We start from the raw sequence: 12,694 nt of genomic DNA, 5'->3' as shown, positions 1-12,694 counted from the left end.
CACATGCATGTGTGGGGGTATACGTGCATGCATGTAAAAGCACCATGTGTAAGCATATGATGTGTGTATATGTATGTGTGTATGTGTGTGTGTGTATATGCAAATTCATCATTGACTGGAATGTTCTACATCTTCAACTCAGTGCTGCCAGGGCCAGTTTGGTAGACCTGTGGATTATCATGGATTTCCTTCCAGACCCTATGGAAACATGTTTAGTAGGAGGCAGATGTCTTTACCTTGAATGCTACTGGACAGCTTTGTGCACTTGTCTCTAGAAGAAGGTGAGGATCATTTAAGGAAGCGCGAGACATCCGCCTTTGTGTGGACTTTGTAGGCCAGACAGAGATGCCTTAGGAGTACTCAGAAACAGGGCATCTGAGATGAAGGATGCTTTTCAGCTGTTTCCGAGAAATTATCAGCTTCTGTATCAGCCCCAACCTTGAGTGCCGAGTAGCCTTGAAGGAGTCTAGAGTAACAGTCTCTTAGCCCTTGTTTTCTACGTGAGTACAACTGGAGAGCTGGTTAGAGCAGCAGAGCTTGGGGTTTTGTTTTGAAAACTTGATATAAAGGAGGTACAGGAATCTGTACTTCAACAAGTTACATTGTACACTGATTGCAAGCACAAATCCCTCAAGAGTCAGTGAGGATAACCCTCTTCCATATTTCCGTCAACGCCCTACAGCCAAAGTCACCAGTCACACACCTGGCATCTGCTTGTTTATTACAGCTGTATACCGAAGAACTCAGACATCAGGACCTGCTGCCTAATGGAAAGAGCCAGGGAGAAACTGTTGCTGACTGAAGATCACTCTGGATTGAGGACTGACTGTCAACTTTAATCATCAACTTGCCAGAGCAGCAAATCTCTGTGATCTTAGGCAAGGGGAAAGCTCTGTACCAGTCATGTAAGTGGTCATTAAATGAGGGGGGGGGGGAGAGAGAGAGAGAGAGAGAGAGAGAGAGAGAGATCAAACTCCTGTCATCACTTTCATTGACTCTTGAAAGAGGCAAGATGGGAGTCTCAGGAAGGCAGTGAGCAGAAGGGAAGGTGCTGGGGGTTGTGATGTGGGAGTGATTTCTTATTAATAAAGAAACTGCCTAGATCCATTTGATAGGCCAACCCTTAGGTAGGCGGAGAAAACAGAACAGAATGCTGGGAGAAAGAAGCTGAATCAGAGAGTCGCCATGATTCTCCCACTCCAGACAGACGCAGGTTAAGATCTTTCCTGGTAAGCCAGCTCGTGGAGCTACACAGATTATTAGAAATGGGTTAGATTGATATGTAAGAGCTAGCCAATAAGAAACTGGAACTAATGGGTCAGGCAGTGTTTAAAAGAATACAGTTTTTGTGTAATTATTTCAGGTAAAGCTAGCCGTGTGGGCGGCCGGGTGCCGGGGACACAGCCCTGCTGCTCCTATTACAACAGGGTTGACTGTGTTTGTCCTCTCCAATCTGCAAGTTGATACTTAATCTCAAATGCAGCAGTATTAGGAGGTGTGACCTCTGAGAGTCCACTGAGTCACAGGGCTCTGCCCTGCATAAGGCAGAATAGATGTCTTCACACACAGGCTTGATGAAGGAGCCTATTCCATACGGGGACATAGCATTCTTCCACTGCAGAGGCTCCAACACTCAAAGTATTGTCCCTGAACAAATGCAAGACCCCCTCCTGAAAACAAGGTGCCTTCACCTTGGTGGTGGATCCCACAAGCTGCAGAGCTGCAAGACCTAAGTCCCCAGCATAGGGACTTCTGTTTAGCATCTCAGAGAGACTACGACAGAAAGTGTGGTCGTTACTTCTACTTCTACGTAACCCTGACTGAGTATTTGAGGGAGCAGCTTCAAGAAGGAAGGACTTTTCCGAGGTCCTTGGCTCTGTTGATTCCGGGCCTGTGGTGTGGCCCAGCATCATGGCAGCAGGACCATGAGGAAAAGGATCTGTTCACTTCATAGCCAGCAGACAAAAGCTGGGCACAGGCGAGATGGCTCAGTGGATGAAGCACTTGCCGCCAAGTTTCAGGAGCTGAGTTCAATCCTCAGATTCCACATATTAAGAGTGGTCCCCTGACTCCCACAATCATGGTATGGCATGTGCATATGTGTGTCACACACACACACACCCACTCATGCACACACACAATAAATAAACAAATGCAATATAAAAGAAAGAAAGAGACCAGAGGTCCAAGCACGGCCTTCAAGGGCAGGCCATAGTGACCTGCTCCCTCCAGACAGGCCCCGTCTTCCAAGGTTTTACTCCCTCCCTAAGTAAAGAGTGTTATCAACTGAGGACCAAGCATGCAAATCATGAGCCTATGGAAAGCATTTCATATTCAAACCATAGCAGGAAGGTATGATGTGAAAGCAAGTGAGCACCGCCCACTGTGCATTCTAAACTCAGGAAGTTGGGTTGTACTGGGAGCTCAGATCATCAAGGAGAAATGCTTCTTCCATGTATAGCTCCGAGCTCCCTAAAAAACACATACAGGGCTGGGGAGATAGCATGAAGACCTGAAACTGGTCCCCAGAACCCACATTTTAAAAGGTAAACGTGGGGTTTGCAGAGAGCCAGAGTTCAGTTCCCAGCATCACAACCATCTATAATCCAGTCCCAGGAGATCTGGCGCCCTTATCTGGTTCTGCAGGCACCAGGCACATACTTGGTGCACATGCGTACACAGACGCAGACAAAACACCCATTCTCAAGAAATTAAAAATAAACAAAATTGTTTTAAACTGGGTGTGGTGACCAGGGGAGAGATAGGTAAGTTCCTGGAGCTTGCTGCCCAGCCAGCCTAGCTGAATTGGCAAATTTCAGGTCTATGAAGAGACTTTATCCCAACAACCAAGCGTGAGCATAGGAAAGGAAACACCTAAACAGAACAACTCTCCCTCCCCAAGATGTTATGAAGTGTTAATAGCCCCTCAATGAGGAGTGGGACCTGGAGACCACCTCCCCCCATCTCTGCTGGAATCTTGGCTGGCTTGATCTTGTGCCCATGCACACACTGGGAAGAGAATTGAGAGGAAAACGGGGAGCATTGGGGGGAGGGAAATGAGGACTAGATATGATATTTCATCATCTGCAATGTAAAATTATCAAGGATACAGAAAATTAAATTAAAATAATTAAGTAAATAAACAAAGATCATGGAGTCTTGAGGGATGATACTCAAAATTGTGCTCTGGCCGCTACACACACGCACACACACGTGCACCCACACACACAAGAACACGCACACACATGCGTATGCACACATGTGTATATACCCATAAAAGTAAGATACACAGAATGGGGTAGAAGTGGTAACTGTGGCTGGAGTTTTTCTGTCACGTGGGCTTGTGGGCACATCATGCCGCAATATCCTAATAATACGTATTTTATGTCACCAGAGAGATGCTTAAGGTAGAACCTGCCGTAAGTCCTTCCCTAGACTGCCGCTCACATCAGTTGCCTTCTCCCTGGGGTGGCAATGGCAGAAGCAATGAGAGCAGAGGGGACCAATGCTCGGATGGAGGCCTCTCCACATGGACCCAGAGACTGATGACATCCATCCCAGAGGCTCCCAGCGGGAGAGCTGAGTTGCTGTAGCCTGCCAAGCGGTTGCTCTTGAAAACGAGCAATGACAAGGACTCCCCTCTCAGAAGCAGCCCCTTGCATGGCCAGCCACACAGTTCGGATAGCTGGACCATTCTTTGTATTAATCTAAATTTTTCCTATAACTTCCATTCCTCCCTCAGGGGGTGTCTTTGTTAGTTTTTCTTTCTTTTCTTTTCTTTTTTTGTCAACTTGACACAAGCTTAAAGTTATCAAAGAAGAGGCAGCCTCAATTGAGAAAATGCTTCTGTAAAACTGGCCTTTAGTGCAATCTCTTGAATGATGATTGATGTGGGAGGGGCCAGCTCACTGAGGGCAGTGTAACTCCTCAGCAGGTGATCCTGGGTGGAATAAAAAAGAAGGCTGAGCAATTCATGAGGAGAAAGTCAATAAACAGCAGTGGCCATGGTCTCTACTTCAGTTTCTGCCTCCAGGCTCCTGCCCTGACTTCCCTCCCCGAGGAACTACAAGCTGAAATAAACTCTTTCCTCCCCAGGTAGCTTTGGTCTTGGTAATTATTACGGCAATAGAAAGCAAGCTAGGACAGGGGTTTCTCTACTCTTTCTGCAATGAAGAAGTGACTTGGAGATGTGGCTACTCCCTACGGAAGTATTTCCGGTCGTTTTGTCTGCTTGTGTTCACTTTGATGGCTGTCGTAGCATACAGCACCCTGGTAACCTCTTTCTAGACAAACTGTATTGACCTGTTCTCTCTCTCTCTCTCTCTCTCTCTCTCTGTGTGTGTGTGTGTGTGTGTGTGTCTGTGTGTGTGTGTGCGTGTGCGCACGCGTGCACGCGAGCTCGAGTTTGTGAAGCTCAGAGGTTGATGTAGTATGTCTTCCTCAAGTGTTCTCCTCTTGCTGACTCGGGCTCACCCATTCGGCTAGGTTAGCTGATGATCAAGCTCCGGACGGAGATAGTCCTGTCTTTGCCTCCCAGACTTGGGATAGCAAGCACATGGCCCCACTCTCAGAATTTTAACATGAGTGTTGGGTTTACACTCAGGTTTTCTTGCTCGCACACAAGCTCTTCCCCAACAGAGCCAAGTTCCCGGCACAGCCACCCTCATGCCCTTTTAAAGACACGGTACCCAGAACAAGGCCCAATTTTGCTGCCACCTGTGTGACTGCAGAGGCTGTACCCCTGCACAGACCCTACACACTAGAACTGGGGTGCCTGAAGCTTAGAGCTGTGGCTTCCCTAGGATCACATCCATGACTCAGGGCTGACAGACGACAAAGGCTGAACAGGTTCCACGACCCGAATGATGGCTAATGTATTTTCAGCCTAGGCCTGAAGATGCTGAGAGAGATGAGACCCTTAGGCCTTCCAGACACAGAGACTAAGAGCAAGACAAGGGAAGTGAGAGGGACCCTGGGGTGAGGCACCCTCTCTACTCAGATAGAGCTGCTCTGCCTCCATGTGCAGGATGCCTCAGCTGCCTCCTCTGGAGAACATGGCTGAGATCAGAGTCACCCAGCACACCTTCCTCTGACTACACACCCAGGGGGTGTGGTATCTCCTGTGTCCACCGACAGGAAACCCCTGAATACAAAGCCTACATTTCTTCATGTTTTTTTTTTTAATGTGATTTAGGCAAATAGCTTGACTGAAGCTGAATAAAGCCCTCAGCTGTTCCAAGAGTCTGTGACAGAAAGGAGATCACATGTGACAATTCATCCGAGGTGTGTGTGTGTGTGTGTGTGTGTGTGTGTGTAGGTAGCCTAAAAACAAGTCTCATATTTCTCATTTATAGGCCTCTGATACCATCTGACAGGAATCCTTTCTTAAGTGAAATATTGATGGGTTTATTCTGCAATCTTCAGTGTGTCTTCTAAATTGCTGTAATTAAGGCTGGCAAAGCGGAGTGGCAGCAGAGAGAGGAGACCTGAGCTGGCGATGCTGGACCACAGAACACATGTGAACACAACACACACACACACACACACACACACACACGAGCGCACGTCTTGCTCATTCAAATTAAGACAACAGTCCTGAACAGAGCAGATAGCTGACATCCTAATGACTGTTCAGAAAGACAGCTCTGACGCCTGCTCTCAGCTCCTGTCCCTGCTCCACCCAAGTCCCCCCAGCCTGCTTCATGACAGTAACTAAGTGGTCATTTCAGTGACCATGTGTGTTTATCATCTGTAGACTCAAGCTTTTGAGGACTGAGTATCAGGTCTTCCAGGCAGGAGCTGCTCAGTAGGGGATGTGGAGGGGGCTATGGGTGGGAATCTCCATGAGAGGAAGTGGACATATGGGGTGCGTGAGAGATAGGGAAGCAATAGAATAGAGACTAGGAACTTTTTTTTTCTTTTCTTTTCTTTTGGTTTTTTGAGACAGGGCTTCTCTATGCACTCTGTAAACCAGGCTGACCTCCAACTCTCCAACTCAGAGGTCCACCTGCCTTGTCTCCTCATAAAGTGGATTAAAGCCACTACTGCCCCGCCCAAGACTGGGAACTGAAGTAGATCTGAGAAGGCCAGGAAAGATGTGGCCCCAGGGCCAGGGTGAGAGGATCTGAACTTCTTTCTCTGGTTCATGGGCCAGAGGGAGGAAGGCTCGGTAGGCATGGTGTTTGTCCTCGGGCCCTGGCTTTGCCTCCTGGGGACTGGCCCTCTCAGTATCTTCTGTATCTTTTCTTTCTTTCTCTTCCCTCTCCTCGGTCGTCCTCCCTCTCCTTACTCCCCTTACCCTTTTTTCCTTCTCCCTTTTTGTCATTTTCCTTTTGAGGAGAATCAGGAGTGGTAAATATTTATCAAAAGGTTTTAATTAAGACGTTAAACACTCCACTGCAGACTGGGCCACTTCCTGGCGCTCTGTCCTAACAGCAGCTCATAATTTAACCTGAAGCAATGGGTCTCCTGCACCACATAGGGAGATTAGCATGCCGATGGGAGGTAATTGTGCCAGGGTCCTCCAAAGCTTCAGCAGGCAGTCCCTGCCCAGTCACCCCTTCCTTCTGGACTTCTAAGTGGAAGCAGGAGGTGGGACTCTTTTTTCTGAGAACTCCCCATAAACATTAAGAAACAGAGGGACGATGGGAGCAGCACACTGCAGCTGGGAACTCATTCTAGACAAGGGTGGGAAGTGGGAAGAAATGGAAGCTCCATGTAGTGAGACAGGGGTGGTGGTGAGGGAAACTGGGTGTAATTGCCACGGAGTAGCTTTTGGTCGCGGACACAAGCAACAGCAGAAGGGGAGGCTGTTGCCTTCCAGATTATCAGAAGTATGGGGAGAGAAGTCAGGCTTGGGTGGGGCCATGCTAAGGGATGAGTCTCGAATGTGTCCAATCGCTCGTTCCTCTGTTTCTGTTCGCGCATCCATTTCTGTGTCCATACATGTACATACGTCTGTATACATGTGCATGTGCCCATGGAGGCTGGCGCTCTCCATCAGGGGTCTTCCTCAGTTACTCTCCACCTTACTTTTCTGAAGCAGGATCTTTCTCTGAATTTGGAGCTAGCTGATTTGGCTAGACTGGCAAGTCTGCAAACCCCAGAAACCTTTCTGTCTTGGCCTCCCAGTGTTTGGGTTATAGGTACACATAACTGTGACCAGATTTTTTTTTTAGGATTTCTACATTTCCTTGAAGTTTTATTTATTTTTTTACGCATGAGTGCTCTGTCAGCCCATACACCTGTGTGCCAAAAGAGTGTGTCCAGCTTTCTTAACATGAGTTTTGAAGTCTTTGTGTTTGCATCTTCTTAACCCTCATCCATTCCCTCACTTATACATCAACTACTAATTGTACATGAGCAGTGTGTCAGCATGGATACCAACTCTTCAGTCCTCTGACTGTGTGTGTCCGTGTATGTGCACGTGTGTGTGTGCCTGTGTGTGCGTATGTGCACGTGTGTGTGTGCCTGTGTGTGCGTATGTGCATGTGTGTGTGTGCCTGTGTGTGCATATGTGCACGTGTGTGTGTGCCTGTGTGTGCGTGTGCGTGCCTGTGTGTGAGTGTGTGTGCCTGTGTGTGTGCTTGCCTGTGTGTGTGCCTGTGTGTGTGTGCCTCTGTGTGTGTGTGCTCTTTTGCAAATCTTGACTAAGCTATGGGTTTGTGGAGTAGGAAGAGACCAGCTTTATTAATGATTCTGAGCTCAGGAAGTAGAGTAGGGAGGGAAGAGGTCACCTAACCTCAATCAAATTCTCATTTCACACTCTTAGCTGCAATGAGATCTCATAGAGCCTTGTTCACCTCACCCATCAAATGAGCGTAAGAACACTTCCCGTGGGGCTGTGAAGTCAGATCAGCAGATAAGAACACATATTGCTCTTGCAGAGGACCCATGTGCAGCTCCTAGCACCCAAGTCATAGGCTCACAAACACCTGTAACTCTGGCTCCAGGAGACACAGTGCCCTCTTCTGGCCTCTGTGGGCAACTGCACTCATGATCACAGAAATATGTGTGTGGGTATGCACTCATACACACACACACACACACACACACACACACACACACACACACACACACAGAGAGACAGAGTTAAAAATAAATAAAATATTCTTTAAAAGAATACCTGTCATCAATGGAAGATAAATGATTAGGAGAAAGAATTGATGGAGACTGTCGGTCCATGAAAAGCAAATCAATAAAAGATGTCACTTTGGGACAGCAGAACAAGTGCCACAACCTTTAAGCAATCAGGTATCAATTTGGTGTGAGTCATCAAGAAGCTTCAGGAGCAGGGCCAACCTTTGGGTTATTTTACCTCCCACAGGCAATCTACGAATGTAAATGCTTGGCGAATACTGGGGATGAAACATTTTCTAGTGTGAGGTGTTAAAACCGAAAGATGAGGGAGGGAAATGCCATGCTCTTCACATTCTGATCTGTAAACCAGTGTGCTCGCTATGTTACAACCACGCCCATGCTTCTTTCTTACTTCTGTGCAGCTGAGGGGCAGGGCCGTCTCTGGGGGTAGGTCGCCCATGGCCAAGGAGTCGGGCAGTCTCTGGAAGGGAGGTCACCCATGGCCGAGGAGCTGGGCCATTTCTGGGGGGTAGGTCCCCATGGCCAAGGAATCGGGCAGTCTCTGAAGGGGTAGGTCGCCCATGGCCAAGGAGCCGGGCAGTCTCTGGGGGCGGGGGGGGGGGGGGGTAAGTCACCCATGGCTCAGGAGCTGGGCAGTCTCTGGAGGAGGGTGGGTCGCCTATGCCCCAGGAGCCGGGCAGTCTCTGGAGGCGTAGGTCACCCATGACCCAGGAGCCGGGCAGTTTCTGGGGATGGGTCACCTATGGCCCAGGAGCCAGGCTGTCTCTGGGAGTAGGTCGCCTAGTTGCTCATGTTGATGGAGACCATGGACTTAGGAGTTTCTGCCCTCAGGGTCCCACAGCTGGGTAGGAGACGCAGCCTGTCCTCCTGGACCTTGAGTTCTATCTAGTCTGAGGGGGTCAAGGACTGTGCTAGGGGAGTCTCAGTCTAAATGTACACAGCCCTGCCCTGAGCTACCTCTCATTTGACAAGGGTGTCCCACTGTAGTCCCTAGGTATGCGAGGGCTATGAAGAACGTGGGAAGGTGTCGTGTAACACTAGCCTGAGGAGCTATATGCACTGGAGGGAAATGGAGTGTGACTTATAACCCATCCACACGGTGAACTCCAGGCTGGTCCCCATTCCCAGCCCTCTGCAGTGCCCTTGGACTCCAGGATCTTACCACAATTGCACACAGTTTTAGACCTTTCTTGGATCAATTAGTATTCTAAACATGAAATTAATTTCTCCCACAAATATGAGAACGTAGTAATTTGTTTCACTTTTATTTTATTGTCAGATCGGATTCATTTTCGACATGATTTTATGGTTGGATAGTATTCATTAGAAAATCTCCCCCAACTTCTCTCTAAAAAAGGAAAAAAAACTCCTCATCTGCGCAATGAGTGTTGAAGCAGCCCCGGCTCTCCCTTAGAATAGCCCTGATAAGTTCCCATTCACACACAGGGCACATCGTCACAGCCTCGGGGACTTCTTGGCTTCTCTTTAATTTCCAAGTCTCAGAGCCAGGTATAGGTGGAGATAAACCTGCTGAGAAGCTCCCACAATGGAGCTCTGCTGATGGAGTGGGCTGGAGAGCCAAAGGCACACACACGGTTTAATTTATTGACACCCGGACCCTGGCTCACTCAAAATAACAATGGTCATTTATTTATCGTGTATTTACCACAAGTTCTGGATCAAATGCTGCTCTCTCTCTCTCTCTCTCCCCTCCCTCCCTTCCTCTCCCCCTCTCTCTGTGTGCGTGTGTGTTTATGTGTGCTCTTGAGGGTACAGGAGCACATGTGTGGAGGTCACATAACACCCAGATGTCAGTCTTCAGGTACCTTCTGTCCTTTGTTTGAAATGGGATCTCTCACTTGCCTGTCACACAAGCAAGTAACTTCAGTAGCATCTCCCCCATCAGGCTGATACCCTTTAAGGACAGAAGCAAAAGTCGCCTCCCATCAGGCCAGAATCCCCTGGAGGGCACAACAAGTGCTTTTCCAGATGGTAATATCAGACTGCACTCTTTCTGCAGACAGGGCTGTGTGCCCCCTGAGATGCAGATCTCAGGGAGGTTGGCAGGAGCCAAATGTCAGCGTCACACCTCCATCCTAGGCTTGGTCTCTGTGCTTCATTTTCTATTTTCTCACAGTGCCCTTGCTTCCCTTTTTAGAGCACAGTCCCTGACTATAATTAATCCACTTAATGTCTGTCTTCCACTCTGGACTATGAGGACAAGTCCACTCTGTTCCCTGATATTTTCAGCACACTGCTTGGTTCAAGGAGGTCCAAGACAAATACATGCCTAATAAAGAAGCCAATAAAATAATGGCACACACACACACAAACAGAGAGAGAGAGAGAGAGAGAGAGAGAGAGAGAGAGAGAGAGAGATACACATGCATGCATGCATGCACACACTTAGAGGACTCTGGAGTCAATGTTCTGAACTCTGCAGGGCTGAGACTTTTTATACAGCCCTGCTAGAAGCTCTGAGAGGAGCAGCAGGGGCAAAGAACTCAAGGCAATAGGAAGCAAGATCATTGGATCTACTTGACACAAGAGTCTTAACTTCACTGGAGCTGGTCTGTTTGTAACACTGGAAATTATTACAGTACCTACTTTATACCCAGGGCTCTCGTAATATACTTCAAGCACTCATGAGGGTTTCCAGAATATAGTAGGTATTCCACCCATACTGTTACCATCACTACATATATTACCTGTTTGCAGGTGAAGACACTAAGGCTTCACAGGGTTAATTATTAATATGATTAATATGGCCAACGTTGCAGAGCTAGTCAATGATCAAGTGTCTAAGTTACTTTTCTATTGCTATGGTAAGACACCATGACCAAGGCAACTTATAAAATAAAGTGTTTATTTAGGGACTTATAGTTTCAGAGGGTTAGAATCCACAAACATTATGGAAGAGAGCATAGCAACAAGCAGGTAGGCATGATACTAGAATAGTAATTGTTCCACAGTCATGTTGTAAGGATGCGGCTTGTTGGTTCCTGGCTGCTCAGTCCCAAAATAATCACACAGAAACTATATTATTTAAATCACTGCTTGGCCCATTAGCTCTAGCTTCTTATTTGCTAACTCTTACATCTTAATTTAACCCATCTCCATTAATCTGTGTATTGCCATGTGGCTTACCAGATAAAGTTCTGGCATCTGTCCCTGCTGGGGCTACATGGCTTCTCTTTGATGCTGTCTTCTTCTACCAGCATTCAGTTTAGTTTTCCTGCCTAGCTCTATTCTGCTAAACCACTGATCGAAACAGCTTTATTCATTAACACAGAAGCAAAACATAGACAGAAAGACTTCCCACACCATTTGGTATCTGTGAGGGTATTTCCAGAAAGGTTTAACTAGGGAACACAGATCCCCTGAACATGAACAGCAGCATTCCACTGCCTGGGGTCTGGGAATAAATACAAAGAAGAAGGCAAGACAAGCACCAATGTTGACGGTTATGAGCTTCCTGACTGTAGATGCAATGTGACCAATCTTCTCACTCTTCTGCCACTGTGAGTTCCTCACTGCTGTGAAGTGTACCCCTAAATTATGAGCGAAAATACACCCTCCTTCCTTAAGTTACTTCTGTCAGGTATTTTATTACAGCAGCCAGAACCACAGTGAACACAGTGGCCAACATCTTACTGCCCTCGGTGTCCTATCAGTGAGGTGCCCTGAGATTTCCTACCTGGAGAATCCACACCTGAAGATTCTAGAGATGGGCTGTCTGGGGCAATAGTCAGTATCCCAAGATCTAGAGACTAGGGGCAAACCTGGGGTCTCCTGGTTGAAAGGCCAGGGGCTTATTCCTCTGCACTCGATGATTTATGGGTCTAATTGGGGACATCTTCCAGTCAGACCACTCATGTCTTAGCCCTAACCAGTGTTGCATGGTAGGAGTGTGTATGTAAGCAATGGGTCTCAGCAGCACTCAGCACTGGTCTCTATGATGTACCCTGCTCTCTCTTTCTTCCCCCACAGCATTCTCCTATCCCCCTGGGAGGTTTCAGCACCTTCCCTCTGGCTACTTTGTGGGGTTTTAAACAGCAGATGGTAGCTAGCTGGACACAGCCAGCCTAGAGTGGGGCTCCCCACCGACCCGAGCCCCAAGCCCCACCCCTGCCTGCTCGCTCCTCCTCAGATGCTCCCCCACAGCACTGCTTCTGAAGCTGCTGTAATTCGCTGCTTACATAATGTGTCTACACTGGTAGCGAGGCTCTGGCTGGAGAGGCTCCAGGTTGATAATCTATTATTCATGCCAGCCACAGTCTCTGCACAGACAGCGTCAAAGAAATGAAAAGGACTCATAGGGGAAAAGGGAAGGGAGAAGTCTGCTTAGGGCCCAGCAGGGCCTGAGAGCAGTGTCTCTTGAAGATAGTCAGATCTTGAGTGGGAGTCACCAACCTAGCAGAGCCCATGGGTGTCTCCCAGGAGTTTGTTTGCTTTGCTTCCTGCGATCCAAGGTCATTAGCAAAAGAAAGAGGGAAAGAAACAACTCTGCTGGAAAGGCTCCAGGAAATCCAGTGTGTGGGTGAGTTACACAGATCTCGGACTCTTGACACAGGATGAACTCACAAACGGAACT

This window comes from Microtus oregoni, unplaced genomic scaffold (genome assembly GCF_018167655.1).
Source record: "Microtus oregoni isolate MIOR12 unplaced genomic scaffold, Mior012 000007F_ref0000211, whole genome shotgun sequence".
Lineage (NCBI taxonomy): Eukaryota > Metazoa > Chordata > Mammalia > Rodentia > Cricetidae > Microtus > Microtus oregoni.
Note: the sequence above shows the minus strand (reverse complement) of the source record.